Below are 16,464 nucleotides of genomic sequence, written 5' to 3'. Positions count from 1 at the left end.
GGCCGGAGATACATGGCGTTAAAGATGGCGCCTCGCGCTTCATTCCTCAATTGCGATTTTTAGCAAATATTTTAAAATGCTCTATTTCGGGAACGGGTTGAGATTTCTTCTTACTCTTTTTTTATTTGAAAGATAATTTTATACTCTTTAAAACGATATACTTGATTTTGCATTATCTGCTTAAGTTTTTTTGTAACGGTCTTTAAAAAAAAATTTGAAAAAATTTAAAAATTATTTTTTCTTAAAAACCCCATTCTCAAAAATTTTGATTTTTTTACTGTTGATCAGTAACAATGAGTACTACATTCCCTGAAAAGGCGAGCTTCCACTTTTGCACTTACTTTTTTTTAAAAAATATTTGAAAAATTACCATATTTTCAAAATTAAAAATAACCAGTTAAACTCAAAATTTTGAGTTCAACTTTTCAGGGAATATAGTACTCCACAATACTTATAAACAGCCAAAAAATCAAAATTTCTCGAAATCAAGTTTTTGAAAAATTTTTTTTTTTAGTTTTAAATAAACATGTCTTTTATTGACAAAAATAAGCCTTTAAATCATATTAAACACATGTACTAATTATGTTTTTTTGTTTTCTTTTAGTTTTTCAAAAAAAATTTTTGGAAATTTTTTTTGGATTATTTTGAAAAAATACAAAAAAAAATTTTTTGAAATTCCGTTTAAAAAAAAATCTACATATTGACACATGTGTCAAATGTATCTTAAAGTTTGATTTTTGTCAATAAAAGACATTTTTATTTAAAACTCAAAAAAAAAATTTTTTTTTCAAAAACTTGATTTCGAAAAATTTTGATTTTTTGGCTGTTTATAAGTATTGTGGAGTACTATATTCCCTGAAAAGTTGAACTCAAAATTTTGAGTTTAACTGGTTATTTTTAATTTTGAAAATATGGTAATTTTTCAAATATTTTTTAAAAAAAGTAAGTGCAAAAGTGGAAGCTCGCCTTTTCAGGGAATGTAGTACTCAATGTTACTGATCATCAGTAAAAAAATTAAAATTTTTGAGAATGGGGTTTTTGAGAAAAATTAATTTTTAAATTTTTTCAAAATTTTTTTAAAAGACCGTTACAAAAAAACTTAAGCAGATAATGCAAAATCAAGTATCTCGTTTTAAAGAGTATAAAATTATCTTTCAAATAAAAAAAAGAGTAAGAAGAAATCTCAACCCGTTCCCGAAATAGAGCATTTTAAAATATTTGCTAAAAATCGCAATTGAGGAATGAAGCGCGAGGCGCCATCTTTGACGCCATGTATCTCCGGCCAGGATTTTTTTTCGGACGAAAAAAAAAATAGGGGTATATTATTTTATCGTGTACTTTAACATATGTAAAATTCAAAAACATCTAAGACCATGACCCCTCGATTTGCGATTTTTTCGGTCGTTTTGAGATGGATTGGCCCATATAGGGGAAAGTGCTCTCCCTTCGAACGTTCATGCCTTCGAATAATGTGAATTTTGTGTTAGTTTTTCTAAGAAACTTACACATTTCTATTGAATATTAATTGGCTTATCATCAATTGTTGATAATTCCGTGATAATTTAGTGTAAATCTTTTACGAAAAACAAAAGAAATTCACATTATTCGAAGGCATGAACGTTCGAAGGGAGAGCACTTTCCCCTACATATCCACATCCCCTCAAATTTTTTTAAAATTATTTTTAATTTTTAATAGAAACAGATTACTTTTTAATTGGAGTGACTTTATAATTAGTCTAGAAAAAGGAGAACGGAATGTCGTCGCTAAAAATAAAACTCATTCGTCATTTTTTTTGCAAATATTGCCTGGAATATTAAAATATTAATATTTTATGAATATTTAAATATTAGGTAAATTCCTTGATATCACTGTTTTTTCTGAATAATTGTATAAAACAATCTCCTTTGCATTTCCCCAATTTTTGCCAAAAATAAGTCATGGTTGATCGTAAAACTCTGTTTTCTGCCGTGTTCTCATAAATATTTTACAAGAAATTTTTGTACTGAATATGCTGTTTTGTTAGATGATTTCAACTTGAGCTTCTATTTTATTCTATTCTATTAATATATTCAACAAAGTAATCAATAAACAATATTTTATGAATATTCTCATGTAGTTGTATTTCGCTGACACACTTGTTAAATTTGTAGTCTAAATTTATAAGAAATGTTTTCTATCATATAATCAATAAGAGAAATGACATAAATATAATCTAATTTTAAAAAAATAAAAGTAAATATATAATATAATTGTTCTGGAAGTCACATGCATTGCCTTTAGAAACATTTGATTGATAAAAAATGCCAAGTAAAATAGTACAGATATTGAAAAACAATTTCTCCACGCAGTGCTTTGTTCTATTGGAAGATGGGACAATTTTAAGCAAGTTAACAATTTATTAAATTCTTTTGCTATAGGCATTGGAATTTAATTCAAATTAAATAATGTCTTGTTTATTCAAATTCGGTGTTGCTTATATGAAAATATAGCACAATTTGTTTAAATTAAATAGAACACAAAATGTGCACTATACAAAAATTGCTTTAAACCATTGCATCATGCATATACTTATATATTTTCTTTTTACGAATAAAGTTTATTTGTTTTTTTTTTATATCTCTAAATGCAAGTAGAGATAAAAGTTGACGAAAAAAGACCTAAAATTCAAAACTTCTACCTAAAAATTGTCATAACTCATATATGAATCATGTTGATGCAAGCAAATGTAAAATTATACAATATTGTGAGAGAATGAAGAGAAATTAATTAACTGGAAAATCATTCCATTTGGTCATGAAGGTATTTAATTAAATGTATGCAGTGATATTTGTGTTTGTATAGTTAATTAGTGTGAAAAAAGATATCATACTGGAATATTTAAAATTCCTATTTTCATCTTGAATTCAACTGCACAATACCAATTCTTCACTTGCGAAGACATCAAAAACATTTCAAAAGCAATGTTTAATAATTTTCTTTTCCATCATCCACAGACTGTAACAGCTTTTACATATTATATAAATTCTGACAGAAAATTATTCTGATAATGAATTCATTTTCATGCTCATGATCTGTGGTAGATGAAGAGCAATTTTCCCATAATAGTTTCAATGTTAAAATTCCCATGACAACCGGGTGAGAAAGATCATTCATGGATCACACAAAACATGCGATAATAATTCCATAATAATCATTTTATTGCTTGTACAATTTGCTTCTATTTTTTGCCTCTATTCTTTTTTTTTCATCTCCTACATATATCTAATGTTTATATAAAATTGTTATGATTATCGTAATAATTTAATAGACGCACTCATTCTACTTTCTGCAAATTTGTGGTGTTGTGGGTGGAATCATGAGAGTAAAAAGAGAATTTTATTTTACTTTCAGTAACACAACAACTACTCTTCATATTATCTTTAACATTGTGCTCCCCCTACACGTGTTTAACTTCTACTCTATTTCACTTTTCTTACCATCCTTTCCTTGTTTATGAGAACCGCCTAATGAAATTTCTTCTTCCCATAAATTCACGAGAATTATTCTCATAAAATATCCTTGATTTGGGGCTAAAAGAAAACATTATTCTTAGAATTTTACATAAAATAGTTCCTTTGGCATTATCGCATACACAAGTTCTTTTTTCTATGAGCCATATTTTTTTTTCATTTCTTCCAATCTTTAAATGACATTTCTACCAATTTGCAATTTTATTTGCATGCAAAAAAAGCTGTTTTTCTTGTTCTTCATATTTGAAAAAAAACTTGATAAATGTGGTTTGTTGAATCCAGAATGAAAAAAAAAGAAAAAACGGAGGTTATTGGACCCTGTGATCTTCTTGAAAGAAGAAGTTTTAAAGTGATTTGCCTTTTGGTCACTTTTTTCTTGCTATCAAAAGCTTAAATGCTTTCATACAACTTCATTCTTTTAAGCCGTATTAAGAAATTTTATGTAACATATTTTCAATATTTTCGCAACAATTTTATCGAACTTAATAATGTTCTCTAAGAATATTGTTAAACGATCATTGTATTCAATACTATACTAAATGAAATTTTGAATGCCATTCCTGATGAAACTCCAAACCTTTCGACCAATTTGCAATTTTATTTGCATGCAAAAAAGTGGTTTCTCCTGTTCTTCAGATTTAAAATAAATTAACAAATGTCTTCTGTTCACATTCAAGAATAAAAAAAACATCTGTAGGGGTTATTGGTCTTTGTGAACTTTTTCGAAGAAGACTGTATTAGTGAAAAAATATAAGTTGCTTGGTCAATCTTTCTCGCAATCGAAAGTTCAAATTATAAAGTTACATTGGCAATTTATGAGCGCTCTAGAATCTTAAAAACAAATGGTTGTTTTTTTTTAATTTTCTTTGAAAAAGTTTGTTTTATTATTATTTCTAACTTTTTCGAGAAAAAAAACAGTTAATTTAGCTTTTTAAATAAGCATTAGGGGTTGCTTCAAGTTAGTTTATTTTATTGAGCCCAAGAAACTATCTTATCACCCTATTTGAAAATGCTCTTATGTATACTTTGAAAATTTAAGGAGTTACCTGTATCATGAAAATCAAGAAATCAGAATAAACTTTTTTTACACATAATAAAAAAATAATTCAAGTTTTTGAGCATATAAAAATGTACAATATTTATATTCTGAAATTTACATTTAAAAAGTTTAAAAATTCAGCTAGAGGAACTGGATTTTCGGTGACCCTTTCCGAAACAACTTACTTTTCGGTGAACAAGGACTACTCAGAGTGAATTCATCTGAAGTCAAAAAACCAAATATTTCCTCTTAAGGTAAGTTAAACAATTCGTATGATTGAAGAAAGTATTAAAAAATGAAATTTTTACTTTTGGATTTTCGAGATTTTCGGCGCATTTTACACCGCGTTTCGTCTTGAAAAATTAGTCGCGATCAAGGAAATAAAAAATCCTTCGGCCAAGGAGGAGTTCAACTATTTTGCTAATAGGAAATATTGTGTGTTTTGACTAAACGGAGGAATTTTGACTCCAAACCTTCATTTCGAAATTAAAGTTCCCCACTAAAAAACCCCGGTGAATTTCGGCTAATTTTTCGGCACAGAAAATTTCAAATTTCGAAAACTCCGCTTGTTTCGATAATATTTTCGATAACATTTGGAAAATGGTTGGTGTCGTTGGTGTTACAGTGAGTTACTGTTCAATATAAATTATAGTTACACGATTTCATTATGGACATATAACCCCTTATATCATGAAGAAGCATAAAGCACTGTAAAATCTCAAGCAACCACAGTGTTCTAATATCCATAGAGAAATCTGCTTGATAGACAGGATTTCACAAAAGTGAAATTTTCTTGAAAAGAATATTCAAGTTCTAATATATAATATATATAATTCAAAAATAATTCAAACACCAAGTGAATGAAGTTCGAAAAATTTCGAAATAAAATAAAAAGTCTGCAAGACTTTCTATATTTTAGTCAAGCACACTTGTGGACATAATAACAGAGAATTGAGAAAATTTATCTCAGGTACAAACCTCTAAGGGTGATTTTTCGAAACTTATCGCCCCGGTGCATATAGAACATCCCCCGGTACAGAAGACGCCAAATTGGAAATTTGATATTTCTCACAGTTAAGTAAATGTCTTTCACGAAATTCCTATTTATGTCCGATTCTAAATCAGCCTATTCCTTACCCTATTACTTTATAGTAATATAAATGTTTTAATCCATCTTTATCGAAGAAGTAGGACTAAAATTGCGAAGAGAAACTGAATGAAAATATCCTTCTTGGATTCACTTATTGCACAAAAATACTAGAATTTGATTAATTTTAATTGTAAAAAGTACCGTTCCTTGAATCTAATACCTATCCCATTTACGTTTTCTGCACATAAATATCAATTGAAACCAATAATCTTATACGATATTACACAAAATTTTAGAGATGCAGTTTTCGTCTAAAATAAAATAACACATTTGCATAAAATACTTTTTCTTCTTGCACATGATCACATTGGAAATTTACATAATACCCCCATCTGCATTATCAGGTTGTTGTATTTTTCAGTTCATTCTCCCATTGATGGTGAATGGGCGACATCGACAGGCGCAAATAAATGTGTTAAAGAGAGTCATTATTGAGTAAATTCCGTCGAGTTTGTTTGTCTTTTTATACCATTCGTTGGACAGAGATTGTTTTTTGAATCTTTCATATCTATGGGTTATAATTTTATGCATCAAACATACAATTTCGATCGATATGAAATGTAATTTGTCATAATTGTCAGTACATTATTCTATCATCATTTTGTAACGATGCAATTGTTAATACCACCAAGATAAATCTTTCATACGGTAAACTTGAATCATTAGTGGAAGAATCCCTGAAGAGGTAAGAAAAAAGAGGCCTCCAAGAGAGTGACGAGCCTCTTGTGGACCATTCTTTCACACACCGCACTACTATACACACTTTAAATACATTTCATGTGCAATCTCATAAGAAAATCTCTCCTGCAAAGTGACTTAACTGTTTTTTCATTGTGTCTTAAAATCTCCTCCTTCACAATCTCAATTTCAGTTCTTCAGTGTTTGACCTTATAGTTCATTCTAAGCCATTGATAATGAACTTCCCTCAAAAATTTTACACACTCCCATTCAACTGCAATTATTTGTTTCTTATTTGCTTTTAAACCACCTCTTTTTTTTCTTCAATTGTTCAGCTGTTCTTTTATACAGCACTTCTTATACAATTTGAATTCCCAATTGTTACATTTCTGGGATGTATACTCAATGTTATTTGTATTTTTCATTGACTCTTGCATAAAACATGCAGTGTTTGTCTTTCGTTTGGTGCTGCTGGCTGACTGCACCAAGATGAAGACTTTGACCTAAAATTTCCACTACAAAATAAATCTGAGAAATTTACACAGATGTTTCTTAACCCTGTTGCAGCATAATCAAACATCTTCCAGAATGTACTGAAAATTCATTTTATGAAATTAAAAATTCCAGAATTCTTTCGGATTTGAAAAGTTTAGTGAAAAGATGACGACAAACTGGTCGTTTTATCCGCTTGAACGTTACCATAGATAAATACCACAGGGTTACAGACAATGATTTATATAGTTTTCAGTACATCTCCTAAACTAAAAGCTAATCTCTACACAATTTTTTTGAACTCTCCCTCCTTAAAATCATTTTTGGGATATAATGTCGAAAACGATTATTACGATTTTTTATTTTCTAACATCCTAGATGTTATTTTTAGCTAGAGGTTGAATAGGTTATCTAGCTTAAGTTAACAGTTGTTAGAGGTAAACACAAAAAAAAATGTTCGTAAAATTTCGTCATTTGTTTTTGTAAAGTTTTGTCAAAAAACTACACTGTACGAATAAATGTTTGTAAAAGAACAAAAAATACTTGTTAAGTGTTCATATTACGAAGAAGGTTTGTGAAAAATTACAAACTTTTACGAACTTTTTAGTGGGATATACGATTTAACCCTTTTAGGACGATTGGAACACCGGTGTCCCATAAAGAAAATAATTTTTCCTGACTACATAAAGTTATTTTTTTCTCAGGTCTGTACACAATTGTAAAGTAAAAGGTTAATCGAATCTAGAATACATTTTGCAAGTCTCTAGTTATTTGCTATGTAGTAAATATTTAAGCTAAAAATTGCGAATTTTTAAATTCTCAAAATCATAAATTATTTTATTTATTTTTTATACTTCCAATTTTTTTAAGCAAAACCCTTTTGGCAATGAAAACTACAATACTCATACGTAATATTTTTCATTAAAGCGAAAAATATTATTCATTGGTATTGTCAGAAAAATTACTGAAATTTTTGGGCTGTTTTTGTCCCTATCGTTCATAGAAGAAAAAAATACACCGAATCAGACTCTGTTGGAGTTTCCAAGGTTAGATGTAAGGCTTATCATTGATTATGTTTCTCAGTTTAATTTTTATTGTTAATTTTCAGTCCGTGGAAAGTGTCTCGTCGTTAAAGGGTTAAGAGCATCTCGTAAGTCCCTAGTAGGAATTCAGGAACATTTACAAACAGTTTAATGATTTTTTTCAGTGCAGGTGACTTTAGGCGAATTTATAAGTTGGTTTTAATCGGTTCTAAACCGATGAACGTAAAAAAATGTCGAAGTGAACAAGAAATTGTTTAACTTATGCACGATTATTTTACCCAGAAACAGAATCACAAAACAACTACTATCATAAAAATAATTAATGTACAAACAATTTTTGAAGAATATAGAATAATAATAGTCACAAGCTTTCTGCATGCAAAGTTCCGCTACTTCGTCACCCCTTTTTTCAAAGATAATTTTACAAAGATATTTAAGTAATGTCAATTTCGTTCCTTTTCTATGCAGTAAATAAATTACAATGTGGAACTTGCTAAAGCCAAGTCAAACGTCAGGAAAATGAAATTAATAATCTTGAGAGAAGACAATTACTGATCATTTGAGTGGAACAATTGAATATGTGTACTCGAGGGCTTTCTTTGTAATAAATTCATATAAAAACATTGCTACAATATAAAAAAGGCAAAGTTAACAACCTAATATATAAATAAAATTACTCATTTTACGTAACTATCTTCACAAGTTGATGATTTATGGAAAAAAAAAATCAAGATCATACTGGTTCAACGGGCTTCTATAATATTTTTATTTTACAATATCATTTTAAATTCAAGGTTGTACGATAATTCATAAATTCTATTGAAATTTTTATTAATTACTTTTACCGCAGTGGGAATGTAAAACTGTTTTGATGAGCACATTACATTTTTCGCGCGAATTTTGTGTGTTGAGTACACGTAAGGATTCCCAAACAGCACTTAACAATAAGCAAAAACTTATTCATTCATGAACCATTATTCTATTTGAAAAAAAAAAGAAAGAATCTCTGCGAAATACTAGTGCAAGAGTATGACTTTTGTTGATGTTTATTTTTTTTTTCGCGAAACAATAAAGCACAAAAAACAGTAAATAAGTTTAATATACTAAACTATACGATAATTAAAGTAAATTAATTCAGTGACTTGTTGAACTAAATAAATTGAGAGAGGCCACTGACACTCTATCATACCAGCTAAAACATACTTTCAATTAAATTACTTTTTTTTTGTCCACCACATCATTTATTGAGAGAAAAAATTGCAATAGTTGAAAAAGCAACGTAGAATAGAAATTTTATATTCTCTAGGGTGGTGTCACCACTTCTCGCCAGTGACCCACTTCTCGCCACCTATAGCTAAATCGAAGAAAAATCATATTAATACGAGTAATAAAAAGGATATCGGGAAGAAAAAGCCACGTTGAATATATTTTTTAATAATATTGTCCAAAATAATTGAGTTTGGGCCTTTTCAAGTAGGTGGCGAGAAGTGGTTATTTTTGAATTTTTAATAAAAATATATTTTTTTAAGTAATCCACCGTTAAATTCAGGGATTATTAGTTTGATATATCTATAGACAACATATCTAAGTAACTTTGTGTCAAATTTAAGTTACTTAAAAATAAGGGTTTAAAAAATTATAATTAAATTAATTTCAGTTTTTCCTAAAAGTGGCGATAAGTGGTTACTCCACCCTACATGTTTTGTTCTATTGATAATGCAAATTGGTTAAATGTTGCTTTAACTACACGGTATGCGATAACAATGGAAAGACAATGGGCGAAGAGATTTTCTTTTGTGAAGGTGAAATAAAAGAGCCTGAGGGACATGGAGGAAATGAATTAATTTACAGTGAATTCTTTCATGTGCAATCCAACAACCAATATTTTTTTCCAATAGTTCTTGCGTATTAACCATCCGTTCTCATACAAAATAAAAAAAAAACGTTTTTCTGCTTTGATTTTAACATTAAAATATTTAAGAATCCAAAAAATTAGTTATAAGATTTTTATTGTATCGGTAAAAAAAGTTTGGTTGGATTTTATCATAGAAAGTGATTTTAATTATATTTTCATTTTATATTTTTAACAAAGCTCTTTTAATTTTCGCGACGTCATATAATTTAAACTCACTTTTATATTCTTTTGTACTAAAAATTCTCCATATACAAAAAAATTTAGAATGAAATTGATGATTTTTTTACACAACGTGCGGCTTAATTTTTCGATCAAATCATTATGTAATCAAAATTGAGAACAGTTGCCAGCGCCACTCACGGGAAAAATCAGTGTTCTCTGGCGGATAAAAAAGTTATCAGGTATCAGTGATTTCTTGGAAAATTACATAAGTTTTTATTTTGCCGAGAAAATGAAGCGCTTCAACTGCCTCAAAAAAAATGAAAAAATAATGATAATTGAAAAGACAGAGTACGAAAGGTTTCCACACATCTTTCGCCATATAAAATTGCACAAGAATCAAAATAAATAAATGTCAGCAACATATAATGAATGTACCTTAAAATTAAACTTTTCTGAAAAACTTTTAAAAAATTAAAAAAAACACAGATATTGAAACTTTATCTTCTCGTGAATGTAAATGATTACTTACATTTTTATAGACTTACTGGATATCATTTGAAGAGGCATATAAAAAATTAAAACATCAGCTAAAATAAACGACCGGAAAAATCGATTTTAGCGGGTTTCATATTCCTGATTTTTGAGTTTAAAACGTGTAATTACAAATTTTAAACCGGATCTGACGACATCACATTACATTACATCACATTGCCCCTTAACGCCATTTAAAAGATGACGTTAAGAGGGGTTACATGGGTCGAAAAGTCTATGGAAGAAACCACATTTTCTATAATTTCGTTTTCAACATAATAAATATTTATTTTTTAAGTTCTTACGCGTATAAAAGTACAACATTTAAACTACGTACATTTTCTGGAATTTTCATTTAAAAATCTTAAAAATTCAACCGATGGGACCTGATTTTCAGAGACCTTTTTTTGAAAAGAAACCTTACTATTCGGTCCTTTGTGGACAAGATTTCTCAGAGTATATTCATCTGACGTCAAAAAACTAAATATTTCTTATTAGCTGATGAGTTAAACTCGTACTTAAACGCTAAATTTCTTTTGAACCAAATTTTGATTTTTGGCAAAATTTTATACAAAAAAAATACGATTTATAGCGTATTTTTACACCACATTTTGTCTTGTAAAATAAGTTGCGATCAAGGTAAAAAAAATCTACCGTTCAATTCGAGTTTAAGGAGTTTAGTCGGCGGCAACCACAGATGATAAAAGAGAAATAAAATTATTATTATTATTATTTATTATAATTATTTAAATCATCAGATAACAGGAAATATTTACTTTTTTGGTATCAGGAATATAGGGAGACTGGGGCAAAACTTGTCAAAACGCATATTTAATTCTTTCACGAGCTCTGAGAAAACTTAAAAGTTTTATAATGAGCATATTCTTATAGGAAATTTACTGCTCTACAACATTTCAGAAGACTGCTTTCCTCTATCTCGAAAGAAATGTGATTTTCGAATCATTTTCTAAAAGTCGATTTTGTGGAGATTCTCAAATTTGCTGGGACAAATTTTGTCAATCTTCGGATAATTTGTGACGTTTTACTCTCGCAAACGTTAAAAATATCAAATAGACATATTTTTATAGGAAATTTATTCCTCTACAACTTTGTCGAAGATAATTTTTCTTTATCTTAACGAGAAATGTGCTTAAATTGAGCTAATCAGTATTGATATTTTCTGTAAATCAAATATTCCAATAATAGGGCTCAAAATTTCATTATTTTTTATTTTACATAAATTTCAAGCTTCAGTCTCTTTTATTTTAGAAAATAGTGAATATTGAAATTTTCGTTTTGACAAATTTTGCCCCAGTCTCCCCTACTTTGAGAGAAATCGTATCCACGAAAAAGTAATGTTTTTTTCAAAATAAGTCTCTGAAAATCAAGTCCCAACGGCTGAAATTTTATGATGAAAATTTCAGAAAAATATAGTTAAAATGTTGTACCGGCTGTATCTTTATATATGATTAAGAGCTCGAAATAAATATCTTTTTATTATGTTGAAAAAATATATAAAGAAAAATATGCTGTTTCTTTTAGTCCGCGTGACCCACGTAACCCCTTAATATGCACTAATACAAACCATTCAAAATAAGCTTTGTCCTTAATGTTTACGTCTTTTGAAAAGGTCTTGGAATATCTCTAATCAGTCTTAACTGATTGCGGTCATTTATGAACTGGTAATAAACCGGTTATGAACCGATAAGTAATGCTTGTCCGGAATTCAATTGTAATTCTTAGTAACTACACTGAGAAAAAACGGGGGTGCGATTTACTTTTTTTCCTCATAACTTTAACACTTTTTAGGTGTAAAATATATCAACATTTTTTAATGTTAAATTTACACCTTTTTAAATATAAAATTAACATGAACAAGAGTAACTTTAACTCCTATTACACCTGAAAAGCATAATATTTACACGGATCTCGGATCAATTGTGCAGGGTAAAATAAACATTTCCGGAATGTTATTTTAACTTTTCGGATTTCTCTCAGTGTAGATGATCAGATAGTGATTTATAAATCGGTTCAATTTGGTTATGAACCGGAAAATGATGAATGGGGTAAATTATGCAAAAATTCTTTTGAACCCTTGGTTTAAATGAGTATCCATTTGTTTGTTTTTCAAGAAAAATGTTAGCTACTTTTATATAATTCCCAACGCACAATAACCTTTGTTTTGTAAACATGTTTTTGATATTTCAATGAGAGTGATTGAGATCTGAATCTAGTCATCTCGCTCACTCTCATAATTCTGAGAACATGTTTAAAAACAAAAGTTATAGTGCGCTGGGCATAATTCCCAACGCACAATAACTTTTGTTTTGTGAACATGTTTTCGAAACTGCATATAAGAGTGAGAGAGATGACTAGATCTAGATCTCTTTCACTCTCATTGAAATGCCAGAAATATGTTTACAAAACAAAAGTTATTATGCGCTACATAGGTATAATTCAAAATGATAAACGATTTTCCTTTAATTTTTAGAGAAAAAAATCGTGAAATAAAAAGTAATATACAAGACATTGCTCTAATCCAGCCATTCACATAAACTAGAAAAAAAAAACTTTTTTATAGGGTTAAACTCAAAATAACCTCATATTTTGTAATATAAACTTTCTGCGGTCAAATACGAGGAAATGAAGCACAAAAAAAAAGAATTTCTGGACAAGACATTAACCTTTTTAATCATTTCAAAAGTTTATTTCCTGCCACCAAAAATCTGTGACTTTAGAAAAATTCATTTGGAGATCGTAAAAAACTTTTGCTCATTAATTTTTTAGGTCCCTTTGACTCACTTCAACTTCTAGCATTCATAATAATGCAAAGAGTTATTAAGCAATTAAATAAATTGCTTTACAATCGCGTCTTCCAAAAGTCACTGAACCGTGTTCGGACAACTTTTGCTTATACGTCCCTCAATTTTCGTGCCTAATAAGAGGATTTTCCTGAAAAACGACATTTCACTTCACGAGACTACAATTATTTTTTTCCTCCTCATTTCTTCTTATCTCTGTTTCACCACATTTTACATGCAATTTTATGAGACATGCCGTGTGGTTTTGTTGTCCACACACACGGTGAGCGAATATGAAAGTGAAACTGCACCAAATCATCAGAATTAATCTCATTTTCTCTAGAGATTTATAGGTCAAAAAATCAATGATCTACAAGAAAGTCTTTTCCGGAGGGATTTGTTTTTTTTTTTTCTTGGAAAAATCTCCAAGGAATTAGCAAGTTTTCTCTCTATTGAATAATATTTTTGTGGTTGTTTGGGGAACTCCTTTGGCAACTGGTACTGACTAAAGTTTTGAGAGAGTGTAGAGAAGAAATTTACAGGAAAACAAAATTAGCATAGTGTCTAATTAAATAAACGCAGTGTCTTCTTGCGTGGAAGACACAATTCCTCTGGACAAAAAGAGATTTTTATTTGGAGTTTTACAGATTGTGACTGTGGCAATGTGTTAATGAGGAGCTTCTGCTGGCCCCCATCATCACCATTTGTCTCGTGACGCCCACGCAATGCACGAGCGCGTGCGAAGAGCCCCCTTTTTGACATATCTAAGAGAGCCTCCCCGTGAATTTCCCTGATGAAAAAAAAATTCGATAGCCAAAGAGAAATTGTTCCTAATTACCTTCTATCTGTGATTGACACATCGTGATAATGAGTCACGATCGGTGAAAAAGCGATAATCATGTTGTTTTTCCACACGATGGTTACTTTTCTGGCCAAACTCCTGAATAAAGCACTTGTCCTTTTGTTTATTTGGGTGCACTTGATTTGAGGCGTTAGAGTCTGGAACAACCTTTCTGATCAATTCCTTTGATTGTCCACGATTAAGGAAAGTGTCTCAAGGTTCACTGGGTCACACTTGGTCACACTGATTGAGGCATTTTTGAGGAAATACCTCATACACTTATTTAATCAATATACTGCAAAACAGCGCATAGCGATGTTACCTCGTTGAAAGACCATAGTCAACTGTCACGATTTTAGCGAATCCGATTTTTTTGTGTGGCACAGACCAATCTACACGAACTTCAAGTTGAACACTTTTATCAGGCAACTTCACGGCTTCTTTTTCAATTCAAAAATAACCGCTACTGCACTATTATATCAAGACCAATCAAATTCAATAATTTTTTTTACAGAAGAAATTATTTCTCCAAAGAAGCCCTATTTTTGAATAATACCTTAAATTAAATATCTAAGCTCACCTCATTATAATTTCCTTAGATTCATGGTTTGCAGATGATTGCACACATTGCACAGCTCATCCGTGCTTCTCAAGATTTTTTTTCTCAAATTGTTTACATCGAATAAAAATAATAATTTTTAATAATTGCTAGATCTAGAAAATTTTTAATCAATCTTTAAGAACTATAATAATATGCTCAGTTTGAAAACCATCTCATTTTTTTTTTGGAAAAATATTTCAGATAAAGAAATTATTGTTATTAAGCTTGCCTCTGACACACCTTTTATGGCGTCTACACATTAGAGAAATTTATGTCCATATTGAAGCAAATTGCTTACGCTTTTATAGGAAAAGCTGGCAAATATGAACATAAATTTCTCTAGTGTGTAGAAGACCTTAGATCAAGAAAATTTCGCGAAATCGAAATTCGCATCCTTTTTCTCAAACGTTTTGTATATGTCTATTCCGTTTTTGGCACTGAAATTGGACAAAAAGGACATATTAACTAGATTTAATTTGTCATGATTTTAAAAAGAAGTTGTGTTGAATATACAAAGGTAGGGAAGATGCGAAACGTTTGAAAAAGAAAGGGTTACGAATTTAGATCACATGAAATTTTCCTAATCTAACAGGTGGAGAAATTTATTTTCTATTTAAAATAGTACAGAAATCTAAATTGAACCTTTATTATTCCCTTTTCTTAATTTCGGATAATATATGTAATTCAATTTAACATCAAAATTCAGTCAATATGCCTCCAATTAGACTAGGAAAATTTCATAAAATCAAAATTCACATCCTTGTCTTTCTCAAATATTTTACATAATATCCCACTCTTGCACTTAAAATTAGACTGAACAAAGTTAAGTTTGTCGTAATGTTGGAAAGGAGAAGAAGAGGACAAAGGAATAAGATAGACAGACCTGTGTGCGAACGTCTGAGAAAAAAGAATATGAATTTCGATTTCATGAAATCTTCCTAATTTTACTTAGGTTTAGGGACCAAATTGAGTGTTATGATTGTCACTTTCAAACTTTACAATCCTGAATTTATTGAATTATTTAGCTATTTGACAAATATCTCGAAATAAATTTTAATAAATACATTCTTCAATTTTTTACCCGATTCTGTTTCCACATTATCAAGTCGTTTAATTTAGTATTAATTATTTTTTGTATTTCGTTTTTAATTTTAATAAATTAAATTTATTGAATTCTACTAGTTCCTAAGATTTTTCCATTCTGAAAATGTGTTTTTTATAGATTACGTTTTATATGATCTTTGTTATAACAATTTATTTTTAAAATTACGGCGTCTACATACTTAAAGCAATTTTCGTCAAAAATTGCCTTTTTAAAAAAAATTTTGACGTTTCTGCCTACAATGATAGGGGAAATAAGAAGGACTGGCGTGATATGTATAGAAAGGGGACACTTCCGTGATGGCCAATGGGTTTGAAGTCACCTCACAAAAAAAAACACTTCAATCTTGCCCAGAGCTTTCGGTCCTGGATATGAACCTTCTCTAAATAGGGGAAATATTCTTTAAAAGTGACTTTTTAAAGAAAAAAAAACACTTTCTGACTTTTTAGAGCACAAACTCTAAAAGGCCGTAGGAAAAATTTCATTTTTGGGTCACCGGTGACCCAATCGCCCTTAAAGGGTTAAAGAAATTGCTTCAAGTCTGAAGAGGCCTTTAGAGAATCACTTCCATTTTCATAAGATTTTTTATTTTAATGCTA

General features: G+C 29.6%; 1 protein-coding gene across 2 annotated transcripts in view; it reads right to left on the bottom strand.

Annotated features, from left to right (window-relative positions):
• Positions 1–14,511, bottom strand: part of LOC129799792 (alpha-1,6-mannosyl-glycoprotein 2-beta-N-acetylglucosaminyltransferase) — a 78,830-nt gene extending 64,319 nt beyond the window's left edge. For both annotated transcript variants that reach the window (XM_055844011.1, XM_055844012.1), the window contains exon 1: positions 14,160–14,511. The gene's annotated coding sequence lies outside the window, so the exon portion shown is untranslated. The remainder of the gene's footprint in view (positions 1–14,159) is intronic.
• Between the last annotated feature and the right edge of the window lie 1,953 nt (positions 14,512–16,464).

This window comes from Phlebotomus papatasi, chromosome 1, assembly GCF_024763615.1.
Source record: "Phlebotomus papatasi isolate M1 chromosome 1, Ppap_2.1, whole genome shotgun sequence".
Lineage (NCBI taxonomy): Eukaryota > Metazoa > Arthropoda > Insecta > Diptera > Psychodidae > Phlebotomus > Phlebotomus papatasi.
The sequence above is the reverse complement of the archived record's forward strand: the minus strand, read 5'-3'. Positions and strand labels throughout refer to the sequence as shown.